Genomic DNA, 19,128 nt, shown 5'->3' on the forward strand with positions numbered 1-19,128 from the left:
ACACACACACCATATATACAAATATATATATATATATATACACACACACACACACACACACACACACACACACACACACACACACACACACACACACAAACACACATCATATATATATATATACACACACATATTTATACACACACACACACACACACACACACACACACACACACACAGACATACACACACACACTCAACAGCGGCAACGTATGGCTTGCAGGGGGTCAGTGAGGAAGAGACCACCAGGTAGAGAGTGGGGAGCGAAGACTGTAGATTACCAGAAGAGAGGTAGAGGGAGGAGAGAGGATGGGAGAACAGAGAGCAAGACTGACACAAACACACATCCGTTATCCTTATTAATATTCCTAATGTATATACAACCTTTCACCAGATGTCATTTTATTACTTAGGCTCCTCTGAGAATCTACAGCAGTTGTTTGCTAGTAGCGTGCAGCCCTCTAACAAAAATACCTGGCCCCTTGACGGAAGTCTTCCCTTTAGTTCACCCAAAATTCTCTCTTGATTTTCCACAAACCTATCGTAGAAAACAATATACATACAAGTCCCTTGTGAATCCCAATAAAAATTATCTTGTAACATCTGATTCTGCCTCATCCTGAAGAGATGGAGGCTATTTGAACAGTTCATCATGCTGAAATGTAGCCTGATAAACTTATGAGACGAATAAGACAGATAAATAATATAACCTGGCCTATTTCACCGGGACAGATTTGTGTCAACATCGATACTTTCATAGTTTCATTCAACCATAGTGAGGCAGGACACTGTCTGTGTGTGGATAGCCAATCAATTACATCTCCAATTGAGTCATTTTTTTGCCCAGTGAGTAGTCGTTAGGGTCGCAGATACACTCGAAAAACCATTTTATACATTTTATTTGATAATCAAATAATCCTTTCAGTAATCTTTAAGCAGAAATGTCACACATTTGTAGGTTACACCTTCCTAAATTTTAATTTTTAAAGATTTTATGTCATACATGATAGTTAACTGAATATATTTGGGTTTAAAACTGTTGGTTGGAAAAAACAAAGACACTGTGACGGGGATTTTTGACATTTTTGATAATTTGTAGACAAAACGATTAATCGACTAATCAAGAAAATGCTGTGCAGCAGCCGTAGTTGAACCTAACTGCTGACCCCTGATCTACAGTATATCTTGTTGGACTTCTTCATCACCTACCAGAAAAGTGGCGATGAAGAGCTATGGGGTTCCTGGATAGTTCCTACAAGTTCAATTCTGAGGTTCCAATTTTGTTCCGGTGTATGTTGACACTTTAGAAATTGTTCAGTGATATGTCCAAACAAAACTCGACTTCCCCAGGGAATTTATCAACTTTCGTGTCTTTCTTAGCCTCAAATATTTTATCTCAAAATTCCATAATTTTCAAGGGGACCCTGGCGTGTTGAGCACTCATTGGATGAGTAAAATTTGTAAAGAGCAGAGGCTAAGAATTAACCATTGTTTTCCACATGAGCTCACCACACTGCTCCTGCACACAGTGTGACCACCCCCCTCTCTGCTTCACTCACTTGGTACAGCCCATGAGAAGCTGCTCAGTCACTGTTGCTAAGGCCCACCCTCTTGAATATAGGACATGACCAGAGAATGTATACTGCTCCTGTCAAACAGGGCTACAGCGCACCAACAGTTTCTTGGATTTTATTTCGTATGTGCTGTATGAAACTTATGGACAAGTGAAATTCCTAATTCAAATCGATAAACAAACCGGTGTTGCCATTAATCAGTTAATGAACTACTACAGACAGGCACCTACCTAACTGCGTCACTAAACTCAAAATTTCTCGATGTATAAAGCAAGCAAGCATCAAAATTGTCTTCACAATTATTTTTTTTTTTTTTTTAAATCAAACTACTGTCTGATTATTAATTACCCGTGTAGTCTCTTCAATTTAAAATAGGCAGCAGCGTGGTTTAACATTGAAGCAAATGTTACGACCTTCATTTTAAGCAGAACACAGTGATTTAATTTGCTTAATTTTAGAGACTGCTGCAACATTACTTTCCAGAACAAAATATTACCCTGTCTGCATGCATAATTTACCCAAACAAAATTAATCACATTGCATTTGAAGAGGGAGACTAGAGAGCTTTGGCTAGTTCCTCAAAAAAAGGAACAGAGTTAAAATGTAGTCTCAGTTATAAATAATTTAACTTTTATACCATTGTTTCTAATGGAAATCAGGATGGGGTTTTCTCCACTTGTACGTACTTTGCCAGAAAAAAACAAAACCAAAAACAACAACCACCTCACTACTGTATGTGTCTACTATATTTTCTTTAACCTATGAGTCACGTCAAAGACAAATTTCCATCGCCTCGTGACGGCCAACATAGTTTCTCTTAAGCAATATGTGCAGAGTTTCACTGCTTCGCCGCCACCTCGCAACAAAATGCTACGCCGCCGTGTGTACATTTATGCTGAAAGGTGCTCTTACCTAGTTAGCTGAACCAACTTATCTGCGGTTCCATAAAGATCAAAGAAAACAATTACAAAACCGATCCAACAAGTTAAATAACCAGTAGATCCAACAAGAAGTACTTTGGAAGCACTTGGAATGCACTTATTACCTGTGGAATGTCCCCTCCTTTGCTTCATTCATCTGACCCAGAGTTACAGACAGCCTATCACTCACATCAGCAGTATTTGAAAACCTATATCAATCACTTTGTTTGTTCTACATCCGTCTCACCTCAAACAGGTCTAAGATGTTGTTGGGAATTAATCCAGACAGAGCAGACTGACCTGAAAGTCTGCATGCCATGACAATGTCACTCCGAAAGCATTTTAAACATTTTCACTGGTCATGAAACCTGCAGTTATTTTCCTGCTTGAAACCCCTCACTATTTCCCAGAGTCCAAGGTGTAATCTTCAGATGTCTTGTTTTGCCCAACCAACCATCCAACTCTAAAAATATATGTAACTCACTATCATGGAGGACTACAAAAACCAGCAAATAATCACATCTAAGACACTGGAACCCACTTTTTTTTTGTTTTCTTTTGTTGTTTTGCTTAAAAAAAAAAATGAAAAAATTAGAAAAATGAAAGTAATCAATTAATAGACTAATCGATTCAGCTCTTTACATTATCTTCACTAAAATTGATGACCTATCTATAACAAGTTTAAAGCCTCTAAACAATAATTTTCATACTGTGACATTAATAGAAACCAACAGCGACATGGGAAATGCGGAAAACAATTCGGCACACCACTGGAAATGGTCAGGGGTAATGTATACATGAGTTGTGGTGAATGGGTTTAAACATTCAAAAACACCGTTGTGGTCCTTTAAGAGTCCCTGCCTCTCAACGGAATACCCTGTCAAGTCCCAGCCCATTGTTTCCCACCATCTGTGTAGACACAGATCCAGGATGTTTACAAAGTGGGAGAAATAACCTTGGACTGCACACAATTCCACAACCACTACAACAATTAGTCAGACTCCTTAGTGTATAGAATACATAGTGTAAAGCAGCCGGCGGCGGTGGTGAGGTACAGGCGGTGGGCCGCTAGTCCCTTTTCTCATCCGTGTGAAAGTGGGAGCAGAAACACTGAGACCTAGTATAAGATACAGAAGGAAAAATGGTACCAACAAATCATACAATGTGAATAACCCAAATGTAAAAATCTATACTACCGTCCATAGAAAAGGAAGTGTCTCCCATCTGTCTTCTACGCACACAAAAGACTGAGATTACAGTCTGACTCCTTAGAATAGTGGCAAAATATATTACTACATATATCACATATTTTTAACATCGGTATATCGGCCTTCCTTAGTGCCCGAGTGTGTCATTGATCACCCAATTATTTCCACTCGTATTCAACCTCAAACACGTTCGCTGCCAGACTGACCATTCCACGTGAATATTCATCATTTATTGAACTCCACTGGTCTCTCTGTAATTTGGAGGGCGAGTGTGGGTGAGCGTGTCCTCATTTCAACTTCTGAAACGCTATGGGGGGGGAGGGGGCCTAGTTAGACATGCTGGGATGTTCAGAGCCATGCAGCCGGACCCGGGCCCCGAGTCTCATAGCGCACAGTACAGGGGAATACTGCAGAAAGGCCGGTGAGAGAGAGAGGTATTATCTTTCTTGTCCTTCTCTTTAAACTATTATTTTATCCTGAACTAAGTGGTCTCTTTAAGATTAAATTGACAGGCTATTAAGTCTGTGTGGAGACAGTGAAAACTGGAGTCGGGATTCAGACAATCATGCACTCTAAATGAGAACACTTACTTCCAATTATTTTCACCCTGGGCCTTATTTTCATAGTCTTGTGTCAAAATTGCTGGTGTTCAAAGTCTTTTTTTTTTTTTTTTTTAACTGTAGATCTTCTAAACAATTCTCATTTGCTCTGCAAAGAAATACAATTTAACAGTTATACGGACGTTTCAATTATGACGGCACTTCTGACTTTTCCATAGAGTTGTTTACTCACGCCTCGTCTGTTTTAAAACCAGTTTTATTATCTTAATAACTCTTACAAGTTGCATTTTGAATTAGATCTTCATTTTGGATTAGATTTCTTTGCAAAGAATGAGGGCAAAAAAAGATAACAAAAAGGAAGGAAACTTAAATGATGTCTTTAATACAACAAAATGTGAAAAAAGTAAAGTGATCTGGATACTTTTCAGATAGCTATTATAAACATTGTAAAAAGACGCCCATGCACAGTGGTGGATGCGCTCAGTCTAAGGTTTGCTACTAGCAGACACTTCTGAAAACTACTTCTAAACGGTTAAGCAAAGTAACAGCTCCTATGTCCTGCTGTACTTCTCTGAATGTTGAACACTGACCTCTGTTCACCTCTACAACTGCCATCCTACAAACATGGCCTTAAGCCTTAGTTAGAAGCTCAATGTACACACTGAAACAATAAATAAAACATGCATTTTCCATCAATAATGTAAATTAAAAAAACATGACAGAATATTCTACGAATATTCACTAGGAATCAATGCTGAATAATAAACACTGTTACTTAGGTTTTACGAGACAACAAGCACAATGGGCCCTGAGCTGCAACGCTGCGTTCACCTGTGGCTTAAAATGAGACATACTGCAGCACTCAAACAGAGTACACAACGCTGATTAGCCATTCTGTACCTACTTGATCTAGGGCTCCAGTGGGTGAGTCATGTGGCGGCTGTGGTGGCCTTGTCCAGGGCTCAGAGCAAAGCTAAAGGGAGGGAGGGGAGACTGGGGATTGAGATCAGTGGTGGGCAAACAGCTTAGAGTCGAGATGATGGAGCGGTGGTGGTGGTGGGGTTATGGCTCCACGGCCACTCTGTCACACAGCACCATCCCAGGTGCAGGGAGAAGCCTGTTGGCCTCTGACTGCAAAAGAGAACAGAGAAAGGAGGTAAGAAATAAAACAGTCAGAATGGCATGCAGTAGATTTTTCATATGGTATAGTATTAATTATGGTCAGTCATCAATTATCACGAGATCTGCAAACCAGAAAACACCTCTTTTTGATTAAGTGAACACAAGCTCTATAATGTTGCACATTAAGTGATGCTGTGCTTTCAGCTGCCAAAGTTCCCCGTAAAAATGCCAGTCAAGTCGGTCCCTATTCACCGTATTTACTAGATCTGGACTAAAAACAATATGAAAGTTATATTATAAGGAGGAGGCCTCTGATCCCTCACTTGCTCACTATATGGCGATTTCTCACCCTTTTTTTTTTTAATCTACACCCTCTGTCCAAACAATAAAATCTTGATTTTTTTTCAAGCTTGGAGTTGAATCATGATTTTAGTAGATTTTTTTCCCCCTGTAAAACGCAGCAAGACTGAAACGTGATTGAAACTAGGACCGCAACTAATGACTATTTCAATTATTGAGTAATCTGCTGGTTATTTTCTTGACTGACTGATTTACTGTTCAGTCTTCAGGTTGTCAGAAAATTGTGACAAATGTCCATCATAGTTTCCAAGAGCTGAAGGTCATGTCTTTAAATATCTTGTTTTGTCAGACCAATGATTCAAAAAAAAAAAAGAAAAAAAGAAAACCAAAAGATATTCATTTTGCAAAGATAAAAAAAAAGAAAGGCAGGAAAATTTTCACACCAGGAGATGCTTTAAGTTTTTGTTGAAAAAAGGATTTCATGTGCAATACAGTTGAATAATAACAAAAGACCTGGTCCAACTGCAGGGCTGTCATTTTTATGCGGATTCAGAAAAATACAGGTAACCTCACACAGCTATACACTGTCAGTGTTAGATGCTTCAAATAAGAAGAGCACAGACATCCACTTTAACGATCAGCTTCAGCAAACACAGAGCAGAAAAGTTGACTCTACTGCTCCTGATGTTTGTGTTTTTTGACGAGATATCCGCCTGACATCTGCAGACAGTTGGCTAGTTCGACACCCGGCAGGTAGCGACAGACTGAACAACGTGGAATCTACAACGTCCTGTCGACGTACGCGGCTTCTTGTCTCATAATCATGACACCTCGTCAACAAACACAAAGCGAAAATGCACATTAGTGTCCACAGTCTTTTTTTTTTTCTTCAGTTTTTCCCTCCCACAGATGCAACCGTTGAATTCGCTGCGAGATAGCCAGAGACACCCGAGTCACAAAAGTCCTGTCAACTAAAGCAGGTGCACGTATAGCAGTGACAATCCACATCGCAGTTCATGGGACTGTCGTGACTTTATACAATGTAGCCTTAATACTAATGTAGCCAGCTATCATTTAGATTACTTTTTGACTAAAAGTAGCCTATTTATGCAAGTTGTTATAACTCAGTTTTAACGCTGTGTATATTCTACTGATTGTGCAAAAATTCAAATTTGAAGGCATCACATTCATTCGATATATCACACAGCCATCACTTTCATTATTAATTAATCTGTATTATTTTCTCGATTAAATAAATTAATTGATTTTTCTATAAATTGTGAGAAAATCTTGAAATTGACCTACGGTAATTTCCCAAAGCCCAAGATGATATATTCATCATTGACCAGCAGTCAAAAATCAAAAAAATCAATCGTGACAAAGAAAAGCATCAAATCATCACATTTCATTCGCTTTTAATATGAAAATGTTTGGAATAATTGCTTAAAAAATGACTAAGCCTTGTTTTCTGTTAATCCACTAATCCATTAATCGACTAATTCTAGAACTCCCTATGGGAAAAACAAGAGACGTAACAACTAAATACATGAATATGATGCATGACTCAGCACCCATGTCAAGTGTTGTTGCCAACGAGCTATGTCGTCTAGCAGGAGAGGTAAATGTGGCTCCAGCATTGTGCCAACAACCGAGGGTTTAGTCCAATCAAAAAAAAGCACTGCCAAGTGTTAGGTCATGACATGTACACGCAACTGCGCTGAAGACAAAGGGGCCTCATACTCCATCATGTTAACAGTCTGCCTCACTAGCAGGAAAATAACAACGCACTTTGAGAGGGCCTTAGCACAATAACAGTATTTTATAGCTTCCTGTAGTTCATATATTTATGACAATAAAATGTGAAATTGAAGACTTGCAAACATAAAAATGCTAACACTGTAACACATTGTTCCCTGGTCTCCTTACAAATCATCATCATTGTCATCAACCTCATGTTTGGAAGAGTCTGAGGTCTTGTCATTACTAGCTGGTTGTAAATATCCATCTGGATCTATGTCCCTGGCTGGTTGGGATCCTCCACAGTCCTCTCCATCAGTTTCCATCTGTTCAGCTGACACATAGTTGACCCCGTGCAACATGTAGATCAGTCACCCAGTCTCTGCTGAAAGTGGAACACATAAGAGCTATACACGAAAGTGATTTTCCTGGTGGTGAAGCAGACTGTACATATCAAAGCAGTGCTGAATCAATCCGCAGCCAAAATCATTGCTGCATCATGGCTCTACATAAAAAAGGGGAAGTGCGCTGATTTTCGACGCTAAAATCAGTTTCCTTGTCGTGTGGGAAACAACGCGTCACAAAGTGAAAAGTGTTTACCAAAGCATTTTCATAGAAAATGATTGTTGCCAGCCCCAAACACAGCAAATGATCATATATTCCTCCTAATCCAGTCCCTTTCTTAACGGGGCAGCCAGGGCACCTCGGTTTTTGCTGTTGCATCTGGTCATGAAATTGTCAAAAAAAACCCGCAGGTCAAAAGCTTTGTGAGTAGTGGCCTGTCTGATATATGGTCTCTGTCAGGTTTTTCAATAACTGGTTTCCTTGGATTTTATCAGACTAAATTTGCTATGTATAAATTACACCTTGTCACCAGAACAGTAGGCAGACTGAAAGATGACTTGATTCGCATTGAGCTCCTTCTTTTTTAACCCCTACACAACACACGAAGAAGAATCTGATGAATCGGAACCTGGTAAAAACTAGGGATAGAAATTGTTTAAAAAAAATAATAATAAATAAATAATAATAAGGGTAAGAAAAAGACAAAAACAGAGAAAAAGCAAAGAAGAGCACAATGGAGAGAGTGAGCGGGTTGAAAAGTAAAACCAGAGACCGAACTTTAAGTTACTTTGGTCCTCACTTCATCCCGGTTACTCACTGTACTAAATTAAAAATAACAGCTGAATCTTTTACACTCAGGGAGTGAGAACACTGAGATTCCAGGTGCTGGTGGCATGCAATGCTGACATTTCATCAGCCAGAGTGTCAAAATCAGTCAGTCATCCCTGCACAAATATCAAGCATATTTAACGCGGTCGGGACTCACTCCAGACGTGGACGTGTGCTCAAGAAAAGCAGTGCCAACTTTCTCACAGCTGGATGGTGACGAGACCCAGCAGACATGTGTATTCTGAATATACATATTGAAAGCTACTACCAGTACAGCCTCAAACGCCTGCCCTTCACCTCCACCTCATTTTCGGCCCTCTTGCAATCAAGCAACGTGTTTGAAAAGTAACACGTCCTTTTCTCTGAAGGCACAGACGTATTAAGGGGAATAGTTTGGATCAACATTAGTGCAAGCGTAGACATATGCACTTATGACTCTGAACGGAGAAACCACCTCGCTAAAGAAAATCTCCCTCTGTACATTAATTCAATCACACTATTTTATTAAAGAATATAAAGCATGCATTTCACACTGTACTTGATTTCATAAAGCTCTAGAGGAAGCGCCATCTGTCCTTCGCCTGCTTTGGTCCAAGTATAGTCTCGGCTTGAGCAGTCCAGTCAACACTGACTTGTTTTGGAACAGTGTGACAGTCTTTATACCTCATCTATCAGAGTAAGTACAAGGACAAGGTCCACGTCACAAATGGTGCAGATGTGGAAAGGTCAGCTGCCTTTTACTGTACCAGCACGCTATTGTTAAAAAAGTCAATTAAGGAGCCCAAAGTCAGAGGTCTTGGCTTTTTTAAATGATCAAATCAGAAGTGCACTTTATGCATGCAAATAACTGCATCACGTCATAGTACTCGGAATATAATTGGGACTCCTGACAATGAAACAATGACATTCACACCTACACAAAAAACGGATTGGATCACCTGTTGTTTGTTTATAGCATTAGACCGAGACTGGCCAATAAATACTACTAAAATTCAAGAAGGAGACCCCTTGTCTGAAACATTACCCACTGAATTTTATATCCTTGCCTCAGTTACCGATGGCAACTTAATTAGCAGTTTATTAGGTACACCTAGCTAAAACTAATACAGTCTAATACAAAAGTCCTACAATAAATCCTCCTTTCACTGTTCAGTTTTTATTGAAATTGTTTTGGAGAGGTGTTGACTCAACTGTACGATAATTTGGAGGATGTAATTGCAACCCCAAAAAAATTACCATAGAGTTGAATCAACACTGCTGAAACTGTTTCAATAAAACTTAACATTATAACCCCATTATTGCAGGACTGTTCTGTTTAACTGCATTAGTTTTAGCTAGGTGTACCTAATAAACTGCCAACTGAGTGTATATAAAAGAGCTGCAGAAGTAGTTTGGGAACCACAGCAGTGGAATACCATGGAGCCTTCCCTTTCAAAAAAAAAAAAAAAAAAATCTGAAATTTGGGCAGTATCTTAAATAAGAGTTGATCTGTTTTTATTAAGATTTTAACAGATTAGTACTAAATAATACTGTAGCGGCTGTTTGCATTAAAAAAAAAACAACTAAGACATTAGTCACTAAAATTATACAAATGTTAGAAAAGAACCGTAGACCTGTACTACAGATCAACCACAAAGTACAGAGATGTCTGTGACGTCCTTGGCTCAACCTGCATTGACTTTTTCCCTTAAAATAATACGGCAATCCTGTGTAAAAGCACCACTTGAGGAAGTGTGAGATCTTTTTCCCCAATCATCTTGCAAACTGTTTGTGTTAGCTGAGAACTGTAAATAATGCTACAATTCAGGTGATGTTTTCTAAACATGACAGCACTCGGTCATGTCATGGCTCACTAGCTGGCTAACTACGGCTGAAAAGTTCAATACTTACAGTTCTGTGCGTCACGTAATGACGGCAGTTTCCTTGTTACAGCTCATTCAGTGGATAGTGCCTTATCTTTGTTTGTGTAAACATGGCACTTGACACTGGATGTTCAGGAAACACGCTCAAACACTAAGTGTGCGAACACAAACAGTCACTGTCTGTTTGTTTTTAAAAAACAAACCCACAGTCATCCGTCAATGAGGGATGCAGTTAATTGACACCAATTTTACTTTTCTTAGCCTTAGCTGTTGAGATTGCCGTTATCTAACACATTTAAAAAAAGAGTAAAACTTTCCTGAGGGAGTGGTAGTAATAGGCATTACATTGAGTGTACTAACATTTGTTTTAGACTTTTTGCAAGTTTTTATTGTAGTGTTTTAGAAGGTTAATTAAGCTGTGTTGTTAAGATCCAAAATTAGTTAAAACATTTAAGTCAATTAATGGATGAGCTGAGCAGTCGACAGAAAACTAACTGGTAACTAATCATTTGGAAAATGCCAAACATTTGCAGTACCAGCTTCTCAGATGTGAGGATTTGATGGTCGTCTTTGTCAAACATGATAGTAAACTTAACACCATTGGGTTTTAGACCGTGTTTGTTGCAGCTCTAAATTTAATGTTGAAGTGAACATCTGAGGGATACTTCCCCGCTCAGCACTGGCGCTGGAACGGACAGAATGTATTGTAAGCACACAACAGTAGTTTGTTTCCAGTAAAATAATTAACAAAACAAAAGAATTTTACATCCTGTTTATCTTAATTCCACACATCATAATCCCTCACCCCTGCATGGCAAACCTCTTGACATACAACAGGAACATAGGTAGCTGACACTGTTGACTCCAGCCAAGTCTGTTTCACTGCCATCAACCAAAATAAATACAGCTGGACACGCTAAGAAACAGCCAATGGTGCAGATAAGAAGACATTCAACAACAAAAGGGAGTTTTCGGAGCTGGACAAATTTGGTCAATTACATGCCTAACCAGGTTCTTCACAGGTGTTTTTTTTTTTTTTTTTACATGTTTGCATTTGTAAATATTCACTGCTGCACTCTCTCATATAAAAAAAACAAAAAAACAAAACACCTGAATCCAGAAAAACATTAAAACTGAAACTTTGCAGTAACAAAAAAAAAAAGAAAAGAAAAAAAAAAAAAAGCTAATATCCAAGGCTGGAATGTAGGCTATATATAAAAATCAAATACATGTAAAGAAATACACGAAAATTGTGTTTTCTCCTTCTGGGTTAAAATGTCCAGATCATTAAAAAAAACAGACAAACAAAAACATTCAAAGGCTGCATCGTGTCATTAGGCAGCTTCTTACATAACGGATTCATTTGCAAGACGCTTAAAATCAAGGTTTGGTCAAAAAAATGGTAGGAGGAAGCAGAGAAATTACTCACCGTCTGTCTGTAAACTGGGGTTTTGCACTAAACAGACCACTGCAGCAGATGTAAATGTGGTATCTTTCCTTAACCTGATTCCACACAGTAAGGTGCTTTCTTGTGAGTAGACAGTAGCATGGTTGGGTTTTGAGTAGTAACTCACTGCAGTCATCGCTGGTGTTGTCACCAAACCTGTTTTTCCTTTACACATATTTACAAATCAGGTGCAGCCAAAAAGTTGTGGTACTGGCAGGCCGACCTGAGATGAAAACCACACCTCAGTGAGTTGTATTTCAGCCGAATTGAACAAGCAGGACAAAGTAAAAGGAAGGTGGGACAGTAAGAGAGGCTGGACGGACGTTTCTTGGGCTATTATCAGTGGGAAGATGAGATGCTTTAGACTACCGGTTAAATATGGGGCACGAAGTCAAATTACTTCAAGGAGCTACAAGTGAGATACAAACACAGACCTAACAATTATTACTGACCTATAATGTACCTCAGATCTCAGTATGACATAAAAGAGGATGTACTGCATAATTAAAACTAACAACAACTAACATGTATGAAACTACATGCATGAATTACATGGTAAGTATGCAACACAGCACCACTACCCCTTGCACAACTGCATATACTATTTGAACACTTTAGTTCAAATTTTCATTTTAATACACTCTCTTTGCTCTCTGGGTAAGATGCTTCATCTCTTATTCGGCGGGATTCCTTTTTAAACAGGAAAAGAGGATGACGGAACGATGAAGAGGTCGGTTAGACTTGAATGATCAGAGAAGGACTAAGACAAAGAGTCTACAGCCAGGCCAGTGTCACGGCAGTGCTATGAGCTCGTGATAACAATGCTAACATGCGGATATTCAGCAGGTACAATGTTTACCATGGTCACCATCTTAGTTTAGAGCGTTAGCATAATAACATTTGCCAATCAGTACTAACCATTTAAGCTGAGGATGCTGGGAATGTCATGATGTTTGCAGGTATTTTGTCATAAACTGTATCACTGGATACATTTATAGTTTGACCTAGTGATGGCGCTAGATGGCAGAAAGGTTAAGGGGTCACCAGAGTTATTACCATTCATCCGTGGGGAACATGAACGTCTTGTCTGTATATTTGCCACAGTCATAAGGATATATCGTCCGGGAACCGTGAATGTCTGTACCCTGTTCAGCGGAAATCCATCCAATAGTTGTTGAGATATTTCAGACGGAACCAAAGTGGATGACTGACCAACAGATAGAACAACAGTGCATGGCTACAAAGCATCTTTACTGTCCCTAACCTGACAACAAATCATATGATGTTTATTGGATAATCATGTCAACCAAGCAAATCAGCTTCCTCACAGTAAAAATCAATAACTGTTGCTAATAAACTCTTCCCGTAAAGCAGCTGCACAATATAAAATATTCAGTTTGCAACATGTTAACAGCATACAGTACTGACATCAGAAAGGGTCAACCATTAAATTTAAATAACCCCTCACATGCTAGTCTCCGCATCCACATGCTTTCTGACAACCGCGTTCTACTATTCCCAATCTCCTGCAGCTCTTTGTGCCTGTGAAGTGTTATCCTTGGTTTTTCTTTTAAGTTTCAACTCAGCTTAGGCAGTCCAAAGAAAACGGCTGGGAAAACCAGAGCCAGTGATACAACTGGCAATTCTGGAAACATTTCTTCAAAAAAAAAAACAAACAAACAAAAAAACCCAACAGAACTGTGTTGTCTGTTTTGTTTGCAATACCGTGAGTGAATAGAAAGCTACAAAAACCAAAGCAAACCACCACAATAATAGTATGAAAACACCTGTGGCATGTAAAATGGCCACAGCTTACAGCCAGCAGTTGAACCACAAAAAGAAGTTATTTGCGCCGCATTACCCTACACACAAAATGACCACTTCCTTTCCTCTTAATGCTCTGTTTCCCTCTGTAAGTTGCCACAGTCTAGACATCACCGATGCTTTAGGTATACCGCTTAGCAACCACGCTACTGTGCAATAAATCAGGTTGCTTTTCCTGCGACTCCCAAGCAAGGCAAGGCACTTACACCCACTATTCACTAGCACCGAAGTTTATCATGATGCTGATTAAAAGACAGCGTTTCAGTCCCCTTGGTACTGTTCTCACCGTAGCCTGCACTCACTTACATCTCCACAAGTTGACCTTGCATCATAAATCCCTTAGCCCAGAGCCAGTGGCGAGTCTGAAGTGGCCAGTATACGTGAAACATGAAAGTGAAAGACCATGCACGTTTGTGACTAAAAAGGCGCCTGGCACTGGGCTTGGCCGGCCACAATGGGAGCAGGGCTCTGGTCAGACCTTGTCAAAACCTCTCCCACAGTCATATGACACTGGTTATGGTCAAAGTAATAATGGTAATTAGTTGAGTTTTTAATGTGTGGGCTTGGTTGTATTTCCAGTTTACCTGCCGTATATATTATTATTTCCACCTTGGGTAGATGAATCAATTGTGATGCAAAGACTAATGAAGTTCATGCAATTTCCAAAGGAATCCCTGAATGCACAAGAGTCTACCCAAGACTTTGATGTTTGTTTGCACACTGTACAGCTTCAAATGCATTCCCACTGTCCCACTTATTACAAGTGTGTAAGGTAACGGCAAGCTCTTCGAAATACACTTCCCACTGAAATGGAAGCCACTTACAGCCATAGTAAACATACTGCCATTTGCACCCAATGCCACATGCGACAGCCTTTGAGATTCCTCAAACATTCAATCTCAAACCTGTGTATACAGGAGACCTAATGCCATTCAACTGCTTCATGGGTTTAGCAATAAAAGTGATACCATAAAAACAACAATATGGTTATTGTGATGCCAAGTTGCAGCATTTTTAGGTACAGAAATAACAAATACCCCCCCCAAAAAAAAGGAAATGCTGACTGCAACTTGTACGGCAACATGTCAGTGAAACTTTGTAAGTCTCTAGCTATCCACCCATTCAATATCCCGGCCCAATGAGACCTTTACGCTCCGATTCACAAAACGTGTTCACGCCACCTTTAGTTCATTACACACTGTTCGCTTCACATCTAAGGTGAGATACACACAACTGTTAAACTTCCTCTAATTCACTTGACAGCGTTGCCAGGCCAAAGGCACACACCCAGTCGCAACGGCAGAGAATAATGTACCTGCTAAAAAAGTTCTCTACACCTCTTTATCGCTTTCTCTATTCCCGGTATTATCATTCTGGTAAACACATTTTTCATTAAAAAGCACCAACTCAAATCCACACTGGAAAGTAAAAACTATTGTGTGAGGCTTCTTATTGTTGCCTGACCTCGAAAAATTGGGCTATCGGGCTTGACTGTTAACTCACTCACACCACCACCACAACTAATCTCCATGCTCTTTTTTTTCCTCGCTTGCTCTATCAATTTCTTCTGTACGCAGTCTTTCTGTTTCTCTCATTCTTTGCCTTTACCTTTCTCCTTCCCTCCATTTCCTCCCAACCCTCACAAATTCACACAGTCTGCTGCACAAGCCTTTTTTTTTTTTTTTTTTTTTTTTTTCCAGGCGAGAATGTAGGCCATCGCTCTAAAAGCAGGAAGGCAGCGTGGAGTCGAAGTAGCGCCGCTCTTCTCTTCTTTCCCGCATTCAGCTCGCTGACAGCAGCTGAAGACAGTATTCATGTACGTGTGTGTGTCTGTCACTGTCTCGCACTGAGTCAGAGCACCAGAGTTGAGGGACAAACCGCAGCGTACAACAGCCCATTGCCGCGCAGGCTACGGCGAGAGCCAATCTGTTTCAACTTTGCAGAAACGAGAGCTCTCGCACGTCCCTTTGCATAATATCAAAGATGATCCGAAAAAACAGTTTATCTACACGCTCTGATTTGTGATAACAATCATCTGCCAGGACTATGTAAACCAAGGCCCCCACACTGCATTCTAAAACTACACCAGAAATGTAGACATCACACCTTGATTAAAGGAAAACTGCATCCAAAAAGATGATTGTCCTTCATATCCCTTAAGTAAACAAACAAGAAACCACAAGATGGGGCTCGATGAAATTAACTCCAGATTATGGTATGCCTCACCTGCCAAAAAAGTAATACCATTCACTCACCACTACTTTCTAGCACAGAGAAGATACTGTATATATAAAAATCTAAAACATATACTGTATATAAAAGCAAGCATACAGCCAGTACTGAATCAGTTTAATGAAGATTCTGTGTTTTTTGGGGTTTTTTTTTTTGATGTGGTCAGCACATGGAAAGACTGTGTTTAAGGTCAGGCAATTACGTCAGGAAGAGTTAAATTTCAATGCTATTTTGTAGATCTAAATCGAGAAATTGAGTGGGCTGATATATTGGCCAATTTTATCGTATATATACACACATATAAATATATATAAACATACACACACACACACACACACACACATACACATACATACACATACATACATCCATACACATACATACATATATACATACACACGTACACATACGCACATATATACACACATACAAACACGTCTACACTCACGTACATATAAACATACATATACACATACATACATATTGATATATATACACATACATCCACATACGTATATACACATACATGTATCTATCTCTCTATATCTCTATCTATATTTATATCTATATATATATATATATCTATGTATATCTATATATATATATATATATATATCTATATCTATATATATCTATATATATATATATATATCTATATATATCTATATATATATATATATCTATATATATCTATATCTATATATATATATATATATATATATATATATATATACATATATATATATATACACACACACACACACACATTTGTTTGTTTGTGTTTGTTCCTGCCAATTGGTAAAACAGCAGATTTTTGGCTCAGTAGTGAAGGTTAGGGTGAGAGTTAGGGTATGGCAAGTACTAGTTATGGTTAGAGTTAAGGTAAGTCTCTAGGAAATCAATGCAAGTCGATGTAATGTCCCCAAAAGTGACCAGGGCCAACATCTGTGTGCCCGTGCGCGCGCGCGCGTGTGTGTGTGTTAATGCTTGCCGATGAGCGAAGCAAGAAATGACAGTACCAGAAATGCCTCAGGCCCATGCCACACTGGTTACCTCTCCTGTGTGAGCAAGTCGCAGGACCTCGTGCTTTGCATTTCGGCACCCATTTAAACAGGTGGGAGCAGCCACAAGGCCTGCGTGAGGTGTGTGTCTGAGGAGCGGCACGAGCCACGCTGCAGCGGCGCATCATCTAGAGTTTCAGCGACTCCCCCGTTTATTTTTGTTTTGTTTTTGTTTTTTAAACACATGACCCACGCGGTTCTCAGCTAAATTAGGCAGGGAAAAGATCTGTTGATAGTCATATTGACATCATAGCAGCAACATTACATCACTGACACTGTTCACTATAGTTTCAGTGTCTACGCTATATCTGTATATGTCACAGACAAAAAAAAATTATAAATATTTTTTAAACCATTTTAGAAATTGCATGTTATTAAAGGACAAAGTGACTACATGTCTACAATATAGTGATAGCAGAGTAAGCTATAATTATGTCAATAAGTGAAAGAATATTACATAACTGTTAGGTGAAGGGCAGCAGTTTTACAGTGCGCTCTCACTCTCCCTTTTTCTGTCTGTATGTGAAAAAAATTCATAATGAAATGAAATCAAACATTCTATTATTGATGGCCATTATCAAAGGAAAACGCAATGTGGAAAGATAGCACTGGCAGTAGCAGCGGCGCAGCAGCAATGCTGGCGGTGTGGACACACACACACACACACACACACACACACACACACACACACACACACACACACACACACACACACACACACACACACACACACACACACACACACACACACACACACACACACACGTGCGAGCCGCAGCAGTTCAGTAAGGTAGCCCTCATGCACAGGTGAGGTAAGTGGTGTGGCCGAAGCGTCAAACACAGGTTTGATTTAATTTGGAGAGAGAGTACTTACAAGTTTATTTTTCAACTGTAAAATGCCCCACTCTGTGCACATCTCGGTCACAGTAACCAAATTTCCTTATAAAGTGCTTAAGTAAAGAAAAAAAGTACAGCGGATATATATCGTCGTGAGATTTAAAAAAACAAAAACAAATATCAGTATCTGTACTGGCCTCAATAGCCAGTATCAGTCAGGATCTACTATTTAGATTCTTCAGTAAAATACTGAATTAGATATTTCAAGCCGCTACGTGTAGAATTTTCAAATTTCCAACTTTGGCGCCCCATGTGGTAGTAACCAAAAAGACACTATCGCAGACATTAATGTACGCCACGTGACTTGTGATTTCAGCAACACACGTCGCCCTGTACTGTGCATTTCACTTCTGTGATGGGCCTGCGTGAGAAGCTCTGCTAGTCCAACTCTACGACCGGTCCATTCAACGAAGCCCCACCTATCTTGTACACCTGACCTCACTTTGCCTTGCAGTTTCCTCCAGAGTCTTCTAGCAGGACTAAAGAGTTCACGTGGGCTCACCGACGTCATTAGGATACATCATCTGGGCACCATGAGTATTTGTACCAAATTTCCATGGCAATCCACCTAATAGTTATTTCAGTCTGCAACAACGTTGTGGACCGACCAAAATTGCCATCCCTGGCTAAAAAACCCACTGGAGAATTCACTTAAGAGTGCTGATTTCAAGTGAGCAGCTGACCTCTGTACCACTAATTTATGAATCTGAGGCATTAACTAGGCTACACTGGGACTCCACCACAGTCTACAAAGCCTGCAGTCCTGGGTGGTAACAGCCATTAACACAAAAGCTCTTAAATTAAGGGCTAAAAATTAAAGGTTGTGCTTATTTAAATTAAGTAGTAAAAATTTTGAACTTTCACCACTTAATTCACTGTTCCACCATTGCCAATGTGGTTGAGGCAGCATGTTGCATCCCAATGTTGACAGTGATCTTAATTTGGATTTTAAAAAGAAGGTGTCAGCCGCTTCAATTTGGCCTCAAGCTGAACACCAGGCTAAACAAATCTCTACAGGGACAACCGAGTAAAGACGTGGCAATCAAACAGCTCACAGGGCACTGGAATTAATCGTCCATCAAAAAGAGGCTGACAGTATGCACAAAAGAAGGGATCTATTAATATTTATGTGGAAAGAAGATGAAGACAAACATTACCAAAATACTCAAAAAGATTAAAAAAAAAAAGGTTTAAGTGACTAAAAACTAAAG

At 39.5% G+C, this 19,128-nt stretch overlaps 1 protein-coding gene across 1 annotated transcript in view; it reads right to left on the reverse strand.

Moving 5' to 3' along the window:
• The window catches only part of ncoa1 (nuclear receptor coactivator 1), a 55,318-nt gene that overhangs the window by 32,562 nt on the left and 3,628 nt on the right, over positions 1–19,128 (reverse strand). Inside the window, exon 2 of the mRNA XM_040124435.1 lies at positions 5,167–5,393. The gene's annotated coding sequence lies outside the window, so the exon portion shown is untranslated. The remainder of the gene's footprint in view (positions 1–5,166; positions 5,394–19,128) is intronic.

Source organism: Xiphias gladius, chromosome 4 (assembly GCF_016859285.1).
Source record: "Xiphias gladius isolate SHS-SW01 ecotype Sanya breed wild chromosome 4, ASM1685928v1, whole genome shotgun sequence".
Lineage (NCBI taxonomy): Eukaryota > Metazoa > Chordata > Actinopteri > Istiophoriformes > Xiphiidae > Xiphias > Xiphias gladius.